At 44.7% G+C, this 14,175-nt stretch overlaps 1 pseudogene; it reads right to left on the bottom strand.

The window, feature by feature from the left end:
• Positions 1 to 9,876: 9,876 nt before the first annotated feature.
• LOC102282455 (protein SET-like) lies at positions 9,877 to 12,349 on the bottom strand (annotated as a pseudogene).
• Between the last annotated feature and the right edge of the window lie 1,826 nt (positions 12,350 to 14,175).

Below are 14,175 nucleotides of genomic sequence, written 5' to 3'. Positions count from 1 at the left end.
AGCTCCCGGAGTTCACTCAGACTCATGTCCATCGAGTCAGTGATGCCATCCAGCCATCTCATCCTCTGTCGTCCCCTTCTCCTCTTGCCCCCAATCCCTCCCAGCATCAGAGTCTTTTCCAATGAGTCAACTCTTCACATGAGGTGGCCAAAGTACTGGAGTTTCAGCTTTAGCATCATTCCTTCCAAAGAAATCCCAGGGCTGATCTCCTTCAGAATGGACTGGTTGGATCTCCTTGCAGTCCAAGGGACTCTCAAGAGTCTTCTCCAACACCATAGTTCAAAAGCATCAATTCTTCAGCGCTCAGCCTTCTTCACAGTCCAACTCTCACATCCATACATGACCACAGGAAAAACCATAGCCTTGACTAGGTGAACCTTTGTTGGCAAAGTAATGTCTCTGCTTTTGAATATGCTATCTAGGTTGGTCATAACTTTCCTTCCAAGGAGTAAGCGTCTTTTAATTTTATGGCTACAGTCACCATCTGCAGAGATTTTGGAGCCCAGAAAAATAAAGTCTGACACTGTTTCCACTGTTTCCCCATCTATTTCCCATGAAGTGTGGGGCCGGTTGCCATGATCTTCGTTTTCTGAATGTTGAGCTTTAAGCCAACATTTTCACTCTCCACTTTCACTTTCATCAAGAGGCTTTTTAGTTCCTCTTCACTTTCTGCCATAATGGTAGTGTTATCTTCATATCTGAGGTTATTGATATTTTTCCTGGCAATCTTGATTCCACCTTGTGCTTCTTCCAGTCCAGCGTTTCTCATAATGTACTCTGCATATAAGTTAAATAAGCAAGGTGATAATTGTATTGTTTGTTAAATGAGCAGTGGCCCCCAGGAAAAATGTGGAATGTATATCTGAGTTTGTCATACCTTATATCTTTTTATTAAAAGCATATGTCTTACTTTTCCTTAGCAACTATGAAGTGTCTTGTATATTAGCATTTTATAGATTGGTGAATATATTTATCATATAATATTATAATATATATTTATTATATATACCTATATATATATATTTATATATATATATCCATATATTATACATTATATAATATTTTTATTAACAGTTTAAAATCTCCTTAGTTTTTCTGTAAGAAAAGCTTTTTGTAAGAGGAAGTTAATATTTAGTAATTAATATTTTAAAATCTTACTTTATTTGAAATGGCCTAGCTATTTAATAAACTTTTATTATTTAGTTTAGTACAACTCTAGAAATTTCAATTCAGTTCAGTTCAGTTCAGTCGCTCAGTCATGTCTGACTCTTTGCCACCCCATGAATTGCAGCACACCAGGCCTCCCTGTCTATCACCAAAATCCCAATCCTAAGAGATTATTTTAGATTATAATAACAGATTATAATAATAGATTATTCTATTAAAATATAATTATTTTTAATAGAGTTTATCTAAAAGTTTTCATCTCATTTATATATTTATATATATGTGTGTGTGTGTATATATGTATAAACAGAGTTACCCTTTTGTTGACAAATTTAGTTTACCTTAAACCTAGGCATAATAAAAGTATTATATAATGTTGATGACTTATAACATGTCTTAATTAGATTAGCAAGCAATTATATTTAAATTATATTTATATTTAAATAAACATTATATATATTTAATATTTTTTCAGTTCATGTGAATTTGAATTTAAATAGAGCTCATTAACTTCATATTATCTAAAAACAAAGCTGGTATATCGATGGCAGCACTGCCGGATGTTGAGGGTTTGAGGGAAAAGATGGAATTTGCCCCAGGTTTTTATTGAAGTGGACCTGGGGGGTCCCTGCTTGGCGTTTTCCGGAATAGGTTTTCTTTCAATGTCAGATTTAGACTTACAATCTTTGGCCCAATGCATTCCTCTATGGTAGCGAGGGCAGATTTTTGGAGGTTTTATATTTTTATATATTTTTTTTTCTTTTTTTTTTTTTAGCTTTCTTAGGGCCGTCCCTTTTTAAATGGTTCTTATTTCCACATGCAAAGCATCCTTTATTTCCCTTTCTTAAGGCAGCAGCTATTGTTTCAGCTACCATTTGCATCTTTTGAGTTTCTAATCCTAGATTAAACAAACCTTCAAATAATCAATAATAGTCCCTGTCTCACTGGTTGGAGCTATAGCTTTTTGACATTCCTGATTTGCATTTTCATAAGCAAGTAATTTCTCTATTTGCCTTTTGGCTTCTTCTCCAATTACAGTATGGGAAATAGCAGTTTATAATGTAGCTAAAAAATCAGCATACATTTCATTAGATCCCCGAACTTTAAATAAGTGATGAAGTAAAGTAGAAAAGTGATGAGGCTTACCAGCCATTTTACCCGTGTCTTAATACTTACTGGCCTCAATAGGCCCTGGGGTCACTCTGTCCAAGAATCTGCCTATGTGTACCAAGTCCCTGTTCTGGGCACCACGTGTTGAGGTCCTTTAATGGACCGGAACCTGGTGGTCCGGATTTGATGATAAGAAAGTAAAGGAGAGAAAGAGGCTGATATTCCTTGGTTTATGCAGAAAGCCAATAAAGCCCCTGGCACGGGGCTTGCTCTGTTCACGGAGGCCTCAGGCGCCCTCTTGATGGGGTGAAGGTGCAGAGCGCCTTCTTGAGAGGGTCTTAGAAGCCCGGGCAGGAAAGTGAACTCAGAGGGCCTCTGCACTCCAAAGAAGTAGCCTGGGAGAGAGAGAGAAAGAAAGAGAAAGAACGACACGGGGACCAGAGCTCTGATGGAGCGAAGGTGTTTTATTCAACATGGTGTAGGTATTTATACTGTCTTACAAGATAGCTATTTTCAGCAGAGATAAAATCAAAACTTACAAGTTATCAAGAAAACATGAGGTCATCCATATGAAAGAGAGAGTTGTAAATAACCACTTTTACCATATGGTTCATAAAAAGAGGAGGGTACATATCACCATATAGAAAAACTAACGAAGGAAATGTCTGGAATCCTCAGTCCCAGGAGAGGCTTGCCTTTCCTTAAGGAACAGAGAATTCCTGACAGATCCAAAACAGCACACAGGAAGCCTCCTGTTAAATGTTTCCTGACAGGGAAGCCCAATGTTGTGGCAATTCTATAACATATATTGTGCTTGTGTGAACTTGAGTCATGTCTGACTCTTTGCGACCCCATGAACTGTAGCCCACCAGGCTCCTCTGTCCATGGGATTTCCCAGGCAAGAATACTGGAGTGGATTGCCATGCCCTCCACCAGGGAATCTTCCCAACCCAGGGATCAAAACTGCATCTCCTCATCTCTTACACTGGCAGGCAAATTCTTTTACCACTGCGCCACCTGGGAAGCCCTATAACATATATTACCAATACATATATAAATAGAACACAGACATATATGCATGTAATATATTATATATATATATATATGTGTGTGTGTGTGTGTGTGTGTATATATATATATATATAATGTATTATAGGACTTCCCTGGCTGTTCAGTGGTTAAGAATCCTGCCAATGCAGGGACACAAGTTTGATGACTAGTCCAGGAACTAAAATCCAAGATGCCATGGAACAACTAAGCCCAAATGCCACAACTACTGAACCTGTGCACCTAGAGCCTGTGTTCCACAACAAGAGAAGCCACCACAAAGAGAAGCCCATGCACTGCAATGAAGAGTAGCCTCACTCACCACAGCTAGGAAATTTCACACAGCAACAAAGACCCAATGCAGTCAAAATTAAATATTTTTAAAAATTAAAAAAATAGGTATTATTTATAAATTATATAATTTTATATAATATTTATTAATAGATATTGGAGGTGCCTAATGTCTTGGTCATTTGGTCAGAGGCCTGAAGGGAAAGGACTAGAAGATTTTTGACAAGGAAGAAGTCTATAGTGGAGGCTTGTGGGTGGACAGCTGGTAGTGGGTATGAAGTATGAAGATTTGAGGATTGGGAGCAAAAACCAGCAAAAAACATCCAGGCACAGAAGATGCACTGTACAAACAAGTAGACAAACTGATTTGGCCAGCTGATGTTAGCCATCTTTTGTCGTGAGTTACCTAAAACTATCCTGAGGGGTCTGTGCACAGATGGTTCCCATAGGCCCAGATGGAGGCCCAAGAATAAAGGCTCTTCCCCCTTACCAACCCTGATTCATCTACTGTTACCTCTGAATGTTCAACTTGCCCATGACAGGAACCAACTGGTGCTGAGCCCCTGATGAGTGTTAAAAGAGAGACTTATTTTCATTGTATACCACTGTGCACTATTTGGGCTTCCCTGGTGGCTCAGAAGCATCTGTCTACAATGTGGGAGACCTGGGTTTGATCCCTGGGTCAGGAAGATCCCCTGGAGAAAGAAACAGCAACCCACTCCAGTACTCTTGCCTGGAAAATCCCATGGGTGGAGAAGCCTGGTAGGCTACAGTCCATGGGGTTGCAAAGAGTCAGACACGACTGAGCCAGTTCACTCACTCACACTCACTTTGTGCACTATTTGAATTTTACCATGTGCACATGTCACCCGTATAGTAAAAATTACAAAACAACTCTTGCTTTGAATGAGAGAAAAAAATGAGAAAGACCTAGTTGAGCAGGAGCAGGAAATGTAGTCAGTTCTGAAGGCAGCAGCAGATGGAGCCAAAGGCAAAGTGAAAGGATGAGCCTTAGGTAGAAACACACAGGCTTGTGGGTGATGGGAACAGGGCAGAGAGGTGGGGGTCACAGCAGGGGCAATTGTTGGGTACAAGGTAGTCAAGGAAGTGAAGAGCAAGGTCTTCTGCTAAAGGTGAGGGAGGAAGCAGGCAGCAGAGTCCCAGGGATGGAGAGAGCACAGAAGGTGTGAAAACAGCCCTGAGGATTCTCTCCAAGGGGGAAGGAAGGAGGGAATGAAAACAGTGATCATTAATGTTTTTAAGATGGGTGCTGGTGTTACATGAGTCTTTGCTCTGTCCTTCCTTAACCCTTTCAATGTGTTTGACATCAGTGTCATTGTGGGGCTCCGAGAGGACTTAAGCAGAGATGGGCAGGCCCTGCCAGGGTCTGCCTGACATAGGATGGTGTGAATTTCTGATGTACCCAATCTGCTCTGCTCTGTAACCTTGTTTTGTAACCTTCTTTTGCAGGATAAGCTTCTAGGTATAGCATCAGGGGAATCAGATAATGGTGGGTTAAGAGGTGTTCACACAGTCCAGGCTTCTTTTCTAAGAAATCATCCAGAATAGGGTGTGTCGGGGAGAGGCCATGTTACACAGAGGAGTCTGAATGCAAAAGAGAGGAAGGGAGGTGAGGAAGAGGGAAGGCCTTTAGGAGATGGGAAATTGTTGACAGTCAAAGGTCTTACAGAATCCCAGGAAGGAGCCATTCCTCTGATGTCAGGGCACTCAGCTCTGGGAAGCTTGGAACCAGAAAGTGCAGAGAAAAATATGATAAACCATTGACATTTTCACCCCACTTCATCCCCTTCTGTCCCCCAGCCAGTGGTAGATGTTTGCTGTGTGTCCTTGCAGACTTTTACAAAATACTTTTAGTTATGTATATATATATATATATATGTACACACACACACAAACAACATGCAGGACTTGTGTGCAGAGAGGGGAGTTTACAAACTGTAGCTTACTCTATGTCCTGTTCTGCATTTTGCTTTGAAATCAACTTAACAGTGTCATTCCCTGCATTTTAACCTACTAGATGACTATGACCCACTGCATTTATCCATTTACTTACTGATGGGAATTTAGATTATTCCTAGTTTTTCCTATCACCAACATCCTTGGGCATGTGTCCTTATACACATGAGATACCAGTGTTTCTCTAGATGTGCCAGGCAGTGAGTTATAGAGAGAATGGCCATTTTCAGTTGTAATACTTTTAGTTTGAGGTCAGTCTTGTTGCTTATGACCCCACAAGCTGAATGACCCTGAGCAGTTGCAGACCCTCTCAGTTTCCTGCCTGTTTACTCACCTATAGAAGGACATAATAGTACATAGTTCAATCATAGGATTGTTTGACGGCTTAGTTGATACTTATGTATGGCTTTGTGTGTGTGTGTGTGTGTGTACACATTTAGTTTTATTGTAACAAAGAAACTTGTATACTTTTTTTTTCAAGCTTCTTGTTTTAATAAAAAAAAAAGCACATATTGACAGCCACATGTGAATGCCAAATGATTAAAACAAAAAACCAACATAAACGAAACCAAAAGTGATCTATCCTGCATCTAGGAAAAGCAAACTTCTTGGCTTAAGAGAAATGAGGCATGTGTGTGTGTGTGTGCATGTGGGGATTTTTCAGGAAAACCATTTCAGTGTAGGGTAGGGGTAGGGCAGGACACAGACCATTTCTAATGACTGGTTTTGTTTCACCAGAAGTAAACAGAGTATTAGGGTAATTTTTTTTAATAGTAACAATTACACTCAATAAAAAATCTTTTCACTGAAGAAGGAAAAAAATCTTTCTGTTTACAGTGAGACAAGCTACCTGATAAAGTAGGCATTTTAATTATTTTACATAGCCTTGGTTGACTTTATAAAGGTTTCATGTTCATGCACAAGTTAGATTTTTGTTTACCAAACTTCTTTGATGACAAGGGTCATCTCTGGCACCTGTTAAACTTCCGCACTCACATGCCTAATTCCAGACTCCCAGGAAAGCTGAGAAGCTAACAGGTGTCCATGACTCTTATCGTCAGCAGAAGCACTCAGTTCAGGGGCAGGACTAGAGTCTTCTGCTTTGCCAATCCCTGCCCACCCCATCCTCGAGTATTTTTCTATGGGATAAAAACCTCAAAGGCGCTCTAATACTAACTATTCATTTTCTCCTGAACATCAAAAAACTTGTCTCCGGGAATGAACATGAACAGATTGAATCCATTTGTGAAAAGGATCGGGTCTCAGAAGACACTGAATTTAGCCTGACTTTTGCCACGAAACAGCCCCAGGACCTCTGGCAAAGTCCCTTCATTTCTCTGTGCCTCGATTTCCTCTTACAAAAAGTGGGTCCTACCTGTCTTCTGGACCCAAATGTCTCCTTTCATATAAAATTCCTACCCAGTCTCTGAAGGTCTCTCAAAGCTGGGTGGCTCTAATACCTTTTGAAGTTTTCAGAACCACTCAAACCTCAAGTAGTTAATCTGTAAATAAATGTCAATGAGGGAACCTCCTATTTGTGATGCAAATAATTACTCGGGGTGGGGGCGGGATGGAGACCCTTAGTTGTTTCAGTTTGGGATTCTTGGGAAGCAGCCGTGAAACTGGTCAAAGCTGCAAATAAGAAGGCTTTCCCATGGAGACTTGACAACCTTAACTTAGCATCTCCCTGAGCCAAGCTGAGGATCCAAGCTTTTTTTTTTTTTTTTTAAATCTCCAAGCATAGGGTCTCCTAAAATGCTCCACTGTGTGACTTGGATTTTCTCAAGAAACTAGCTTCTGCTTTGGCAGCATCACCTTCATACTTGCTTCTGGCCACTCACCAATCAGTGACTCACCAAACAATACATCTCAAAACTGCCCTCTTGCTTTGCCAACAAGAAAAGATAAAGTGTGTGCATTCGTTTGCTTTCCGTTGTTTCTACTTTTTGCTTCCTGTTTTTATCTATTATTGAAAAGAGAACACCCCCTCCCCATTCTCAATACTTCAAAAAGGCCTGAAAATTTGGCATAGCCTTGTTGGATTGTGTTTTTTCAAAGCAAGTGACCAAAAAATAAAAATCTCAAAAATAAAAAAGAAGGTCATGGTCAATGCCAGTGGGACTGTGAGGCAGAAATAGAAAGAAGAGGTGAAGTGGAAGAACATGGCAGGGCCCGGGGACCCGGCTGTCTGGCACCTCAAAGGAAAGCTGTCAGTTACAATAGGAACCTTGGCTTAAAAGGCTAAGAGGAGTCCAGTCCAGCTGTAGCAGGGAATACTATTCAGTACACAGCCATGGATTACTGCAAAGGAAGGGCAGAGAAATGGCGTGTTAGCCATGGATCATTGCCAGTCACCGCCAGCTCTCACTTTCTCACTGGTCTAACATCAAAGTCCAGTGTGCCTCATGGCCCTGACAAGAGAGGGCTCTCAACTTCAAAGGGGTTCCCAAAGCCACTATCAGAGAGGCCCCATTATACAAATCCGGGTTAGAAGTTTTCAAATATCAAATCCTTAGAGGCAAAGTTAGGGACCTTCCAAGGCACAACATCTCTTTTCTCTTCTCCAACTGACAGTCTCACCTCCTCTTCTTACTAGGAGACACATAAAAAATACAGATTGAAACTCATCATCATCAAATTCACCAAATAAATAGACTGGAAGATTCCTCAAAGCCAAAGTAAAAACACTGATTCTTGAACCACTCAGTCTGGCAGTTTACGACACAGGATGCTTACACCTGCTACTGACCCTGCCTTGTTGGGATGGTGTGGCATCCTCAGGGAAATTACAGAGGAGATGCGAGACACCTCATAACAATTCCATAAGACACTACGCTGGTACTAATATTCAGGTTTATTCTCCCTCCTGCATCTGTAGGGTACTCAGAATTACAGAGAGGGACATTTATGCTATTTTCTTCAGCAGTTGTGTTGTCTGGGAAGGGCTGGGTGCAAATAAACTCATTCCAGGTTCTTAACAGAGTTTGAGTGCAGTCACTTTTGAGTGAATCAAAACTGGAAAGGGCTGGGCTGACTGAAGGATCTCCTTCTGGAACCCTCTGAGGAGAGGCTGTGGTTCCTGTCAGGGGCTTAGTGGTGGTTGGGGAAGCCAAATGACTGTGGACTAAGGGGGAAAGCCCTGCTGACTGGTGCTCACCCAGCCAGGCTGGATGCAATTACCTCGGAGGAACAAACAGCATTTGGAGTTGGAGCAGGGAAGCTAGTGGTGCTGTGGAGCAGGCAGAACCCCTGGACATGTTACAGTCAAAGATGGGGCGGGGAGTGGCCGGCTGGGGGCGCTGGGAGGGGCACTGGGATGCAGGATGCAGCTTTAAACCACGTGACTGCTGGCTTCTTGCGCAGAGGCCAGACTCGGTCCTCAGACTCTCGGGCTTCTATAAACCTTGGCAGAAAGAAAGGCGAGGGGACGGGTTGTGTGTCCCGCAGACGTGTTAAGGGGGAATTAGAGAAAGGGAGGCTGTTTAAAACTGAGCATCATCTTTCCTTTCCAGTGAAACAAAAAGAAAAATTTTAAAATAAACAGGAACAAAATTACAACAGAGAATGTCAATTGCAAATAAGATCCAACAGGTTCTGCTGATTCTCCCATTGAGTGGCAGGGCTCAGGTCCTTGTTAGGAGATAATTTTATTTTAAAAGTGTCATCTTAAACTGCAAGGATGTCCATTAAACATCACAAGTAAACATACCAAAGGAGAAGCCATGTTGTCAAAATGCCCACTTATCCCACCCAAACACCTCAAACCCACCCTTTGCTGACCTTCTATAACCCCATTTTTAAAGTTGTTTTTCTTTGTTTAAACAAAAGAAAGTAGATACATGTTGGCAAATGCTAACTGTCCATATTCATATAGAGACACAGTGTAACCTCTGAGCCCAATATACAGAGAAAGGAGGAAAAAGCTAGAATTCTATGCACAACTATACAGAGGCCTAGAACCCTCCTGCTTCCAGCAGAGCTAAGGGAGCAGGTTTTTCTTTTTTTCCCACAGAACATGGTGGTGTTGATTCTATACATTTTTTCTTAAGACAATAAGGGATAACAACGAATTTGGAACAGAAAGGGGTAGAGATTATTTCCCCACTGAATTCTGCTCAAGGTATTTCCTCCCTCAAATAAGTTTTGAACCATGGTATAAAGGAAAAAAGAGACCTCAAAAACAGGGCAACTGAGCACAAGAGGAGAAGAAAAAAAATAAAAGACTGAAACTTGCTCCTAGGGACTGGAGAAAATTTAAAAAGGTTGGAATCCATCCGTGTTCCATTAGTTATCTTCCTCTCCTTCCTCTCCTTCATCATCATCTTCATCTTCTTCACCTTCATCCTCATCCCCTTCTTCACCAGTACCTTCCAATCCTACTTTCTCTTCATCATTGTCGTCATCTTCTTCTCCTTCCCCTTCCTTGTTATCCATGTCAGGAACCAAGTAGTACTGTAATGGATTTGGCCAAATATCATCTTTGATGACTTCTCCTAACTCATCTGCACCTGCATCACAATGATCAGTAAACCAGGTGAAAAAGCTTTCTGGTTCCTCATGCTATCTGTTCCTGCTGGCTTTATTCTGTTTGACTTGATTGTTTCGTCAAATCCTTTCCAGATTTTCAGTTGATTTCAGTGGACTTTGAAGATGGATCACCACTCTCATTCAGATGAAATTCTTTGGAGAGAATTTTATTTTCCAAGTAAGCGTTTTCATCAAAATAAAAAATCTATTCTGTAACCTGATGTAATGTCTTCAAATTCTGTCAATTCAACTCTTGTCAAATAACGCAGCACCTCTTCATCCTTCTCCCCAAGCAGAGAAGACACTTGTGGATGGTTAACAAATGTCACCCCAAAATTTGGGATTTGGGCAATCAATTCCAACCTCTTCTGGAAAAAAAAAAAAAAAGGTTTGGTAGAGTTGGTAATATTTCTGTCCTACTTTCAAAAGTATTAAATTCATTATGTCTCTAATTCATTTTGTACTTCATCAGTGTGTTCAATTGCTTCTTGCTGTTCTTTTTCTGAAATCTCGGGGGCCCCATCGCGTTTGGATTTGAGCTCCTTGGTACTGACTTTGGCCGCAGGCTCTGACCTGGTGCTGCTCCGCAGTCAGGGTGGGTGCGGAGCAGGGAAGGGGAGAGAGGGGAAGGCGCAGGGGGCAGCCAGCAGCTTCCCCTTAAAGCCACATGCGTGGGCTCTTCAACAATCTGGCCGCTTCCTTCCGGTGCTCTGTCGCTCACTCGCTGTCCCTCCCCCTGGCTCACGCGCTGCCCTTGTGGCCTGACGACGAGGGAGGGACTGGGGCTACTGCAGGGCCGCGGCCCTGGCTCCTGCTTACAGAGGGGAGGCGTAGGCAGGCGGGCAGGCTGCTAGGCTCCCTCACTCGCTCTCCAGCTCGCTGCTCAATCTCCGGAGGGGGTGTATGGCTTTAAGAGCAGTACCAGAAGCAGAAGTGAATGTTGCCCACTTTGCTAGCACAGATTCTGCCAGATAACCACGCCAAGTGTCCCTCCAAAATTTAATATATGCCCCCCTCCAGCAGTGCACACAGCCACTGGTTTCTTCATGACCTTGGTAAATTTAGCAAATCTGATGAGAAAAAATGATTTGTGGTTTGAGTATGCATCTCCCAATTATTGATGGTGAGCATTAGAATTCCCTCCCATTTGGATTTAGTCAGGGATCAGGAAACTATGGCCTATGACCCGAATGCAGCCAGCCAGTAAACAGTGTCGGAGCAGATTAGTTTACATATTGGTTAGGGCAGCTGTCCTTCCACAAGTCTGGAGGCCAGGCAAATTGCAATGGATCACTTAGCCTACAGAGTAGAAACTATTTCCTGTCTGCCCTGTCACAGAAGAGCTTTCCAACGCTGCTTTTTGCCTATGAGTCCTCTGCTCCTTCACCGAGCGGGTTGTTAGCTACATTTGGGAATGAGAGCTTGCAACTATTCTCTGCCCCAGCAGGCTTCACAGTCATCAGTGCATTTAGTCCCCACAAGCCAAAAGGGACGGGCTGCCACTTCCCAGTTTTAAGAACCCGAAACTAAGGCTTGAGACTGAGGAACCGGAAGAGGTGGGGCCAGAGCCTGGAACCTATAATTCGGCTCCCCTCCCCCACAACCACCTCTTCAACGGCTGATCCTGCAGGAACCATGTGCCCTCCATCCTCATTGGCGGGAGCCCTCAAAAAATGGGTACCCGGTACACGCTGATTGGTGGGCTGTGGCACGCATGCACCCTGCTGCTAGGGGTAGGGTCTTGGCTCCCATTCCAAGGGCTTCTAGCACCTAGGGCTGTGAGGGTTGTGGAGTCTGCTCTGTTGAGAAATGAGCTCGTCTGACGATGATGAGGTATGTCTGACTGGGAACAGGTCTTGCCCCAGGGCACAGGGAGGGCAGCGGCGGGGACAGGACCCACTTAGTGGGGTCCCCAGGGTGGTGCAGGCCACCGTGGCCCGGGTAGAGTGGCCCCGATGAGGGCACTCCAAGGTGGTGAGGGCACAGCCGTCTGGAGGTTGGGGGAGGAGGCCTGGGGACCGGGGAGGTCTAGGAGAGCGATTGCTAGAACATGGCTCTGGGTCTCCAGGGGCCGACTTCACTGGACTGGCCGCCCTCCGACCTGGAGCCCTCCGACCTGTCCTCGGATGAGTTCCAGGAGACACCACACATGAAGGTGGGCATCTTCTGCAAAGAAGGAGGCCAGCTCAAGTCCGGGGGCTTGGATGCTTCTGGAGGCAGGCCCCCACATGCTGCCCTCAGCAGGGGGGGGTGCTTACCTGTGCTCCATTCAACGCGCGATAGCTGCCACCATGCAGAGGCAGTTCACAAGAGAGTTCAACATCTCTTCTTCCAACAAGCCATCTAAGAAAGCGCCGAGCATGGGCAGCGGGAATCGAGGGGGCAGGCCCGGCCACCTGCCCCAGGTCACCCCATGGAAGAAGGGCCCTCAGGAGAAATTGCCGGGTGGCGCCATCTCCAAAGTCATCCTGGGGAGAAAGCCCCAGGCCTGCCTCTCAGGGGGTCCCCTGGCACTAGACAGCTTCCCTCCCATCTTGGGCCTGCCAGTCCTTGGCAGAACTAAGTATTCCTTGGTTGCTCCGGGGGCCAGACAACCCAAGCAAAACACCGGGAAGCCACCAGGGGCCAGCAGGACCAGGGACTCGGACCTGGTGGCCCAAGGAGATGGCAACCGAGGCAAAGAGCCTGTCCCAAAGCGCCAAGTGAGTAGGCGCCCTTCCCCTCCCCTTCCCCTTCACGCACTCCACCCTGAAGCTTGCAGGGGATCTTTTGCTCTTTGAAATTGTCATTAGGATGCCCAGTGGGGCTGGTGGAGGGGGGGCTGGCAGCCAGTGAGCACTGACTAATCCCTCCAAGGTTGGGTGGCTCCTGATTCCTGCTGCCTTCCTTGCAGTGGCCCTGAGCTTTCTCAGAGCCCCACTGCTCACCCTGGCTGACTTCTGGAGAGCATTCTCAAGAGTTTAGCTTTTTACTTATCTGTTCCCTACCTCGCCCTGCTCCCACACACACACACACACCCCCACACACAGTTCTCAAGAGTTTAGGTTTTTCCTTCTTAAATATTCCCTACCTCACCGTGCCCCTACACACACACACACACACACACACACACACACACAAGTTCTCAAGAGTTTAGGTTTTCACTTCTTATCTATTCCATACCTCACCCTGCCCCTACACACACATACACACACACACAGTTCTCAAGAGTTTAGGTTTTTCCTTGTTAACTATTCCCTACCTCACCGTGCCCCTACACACACACACACACACACACACACACACACACAAGTTCCAAGAGTTTAGGTTTTTACTTCTTATCTATTCCCTACTTTGTGCTGCCCACCCCATCCCCCCCCCCCCACACACACCCCTAATGAGTCAGGAATGTGTGTTTTAGCTATCTTGCCCGTCCTAACATCACGGAGGATACAACACTCGGGATCTGGATACCAAGACCTCTCAAGTTCCAGGAAATTCACTGCTTTTGGCCATGGCACAGGGAAGTGTCAAGCCCAGAGCATCCCCACCTTCAGGTGAGTCTCCAAAGTTTGGTTTCTAGGACACAGGAGAACTCTTCTCAGACACTCCCAGGACCCCAGCCTCGTTCCCAGACCTCTCTGCTTACCCCAACAGTTCTCCCATAGGAGACAGTGAAGACAGGGCTGGCTTGAACCCAGGGCTCCTTGGAAGGCAGGCCCAGAGCTGCTGAGCAGAGCAGGGACAGCTTGACCACGGGTGGGGGTACTGCCTTGCTGCACACACTGCTAGGCCCTTCCTGCTTGTCTTCTGAGCTTGGGAGTTGGATTTTATATTCTCTTTTAGTTTTCTGGAGGCCACTTCGTCTGTCCCGAGAGGAAATGAAGCAGCCACCACCTGGAGCACACAACTGCCCTCAAGTAATGCTCTCTTGTCTAGGCAGCAGGGTTGGTGTCCGGGTTAAACACACTTATCTTGTCCCTGCCTCACCTCCAAGGTGGTAGACTACTTCCTTTCCACTGGAGGACTCATTCTAATGTAACCATGGGCTTTGGGATGTGGGTTTAGTACCAGGGA

The sequence above is a fragment of the Bos mutus genome, chromosome X (genome assembly GCF_027580195.1).
Source record: "Bos mutus isolate GX-2022 chromosome X, NWIPB_WYAK_1.1, whole genome shotgun sequence".
In the NCBI taxonomy this organism is placed as follows: Eukaryota; Metazoa; Chordata; class Mammalia; order Artiodactyla; family Bovidae; genus Bos; species Bos mutus.
The sequence above is the reverse complement of the archived record's forward strand: the minus strand, read 5'-3'. Positions and strand labels throughout refer to the sequence as shown.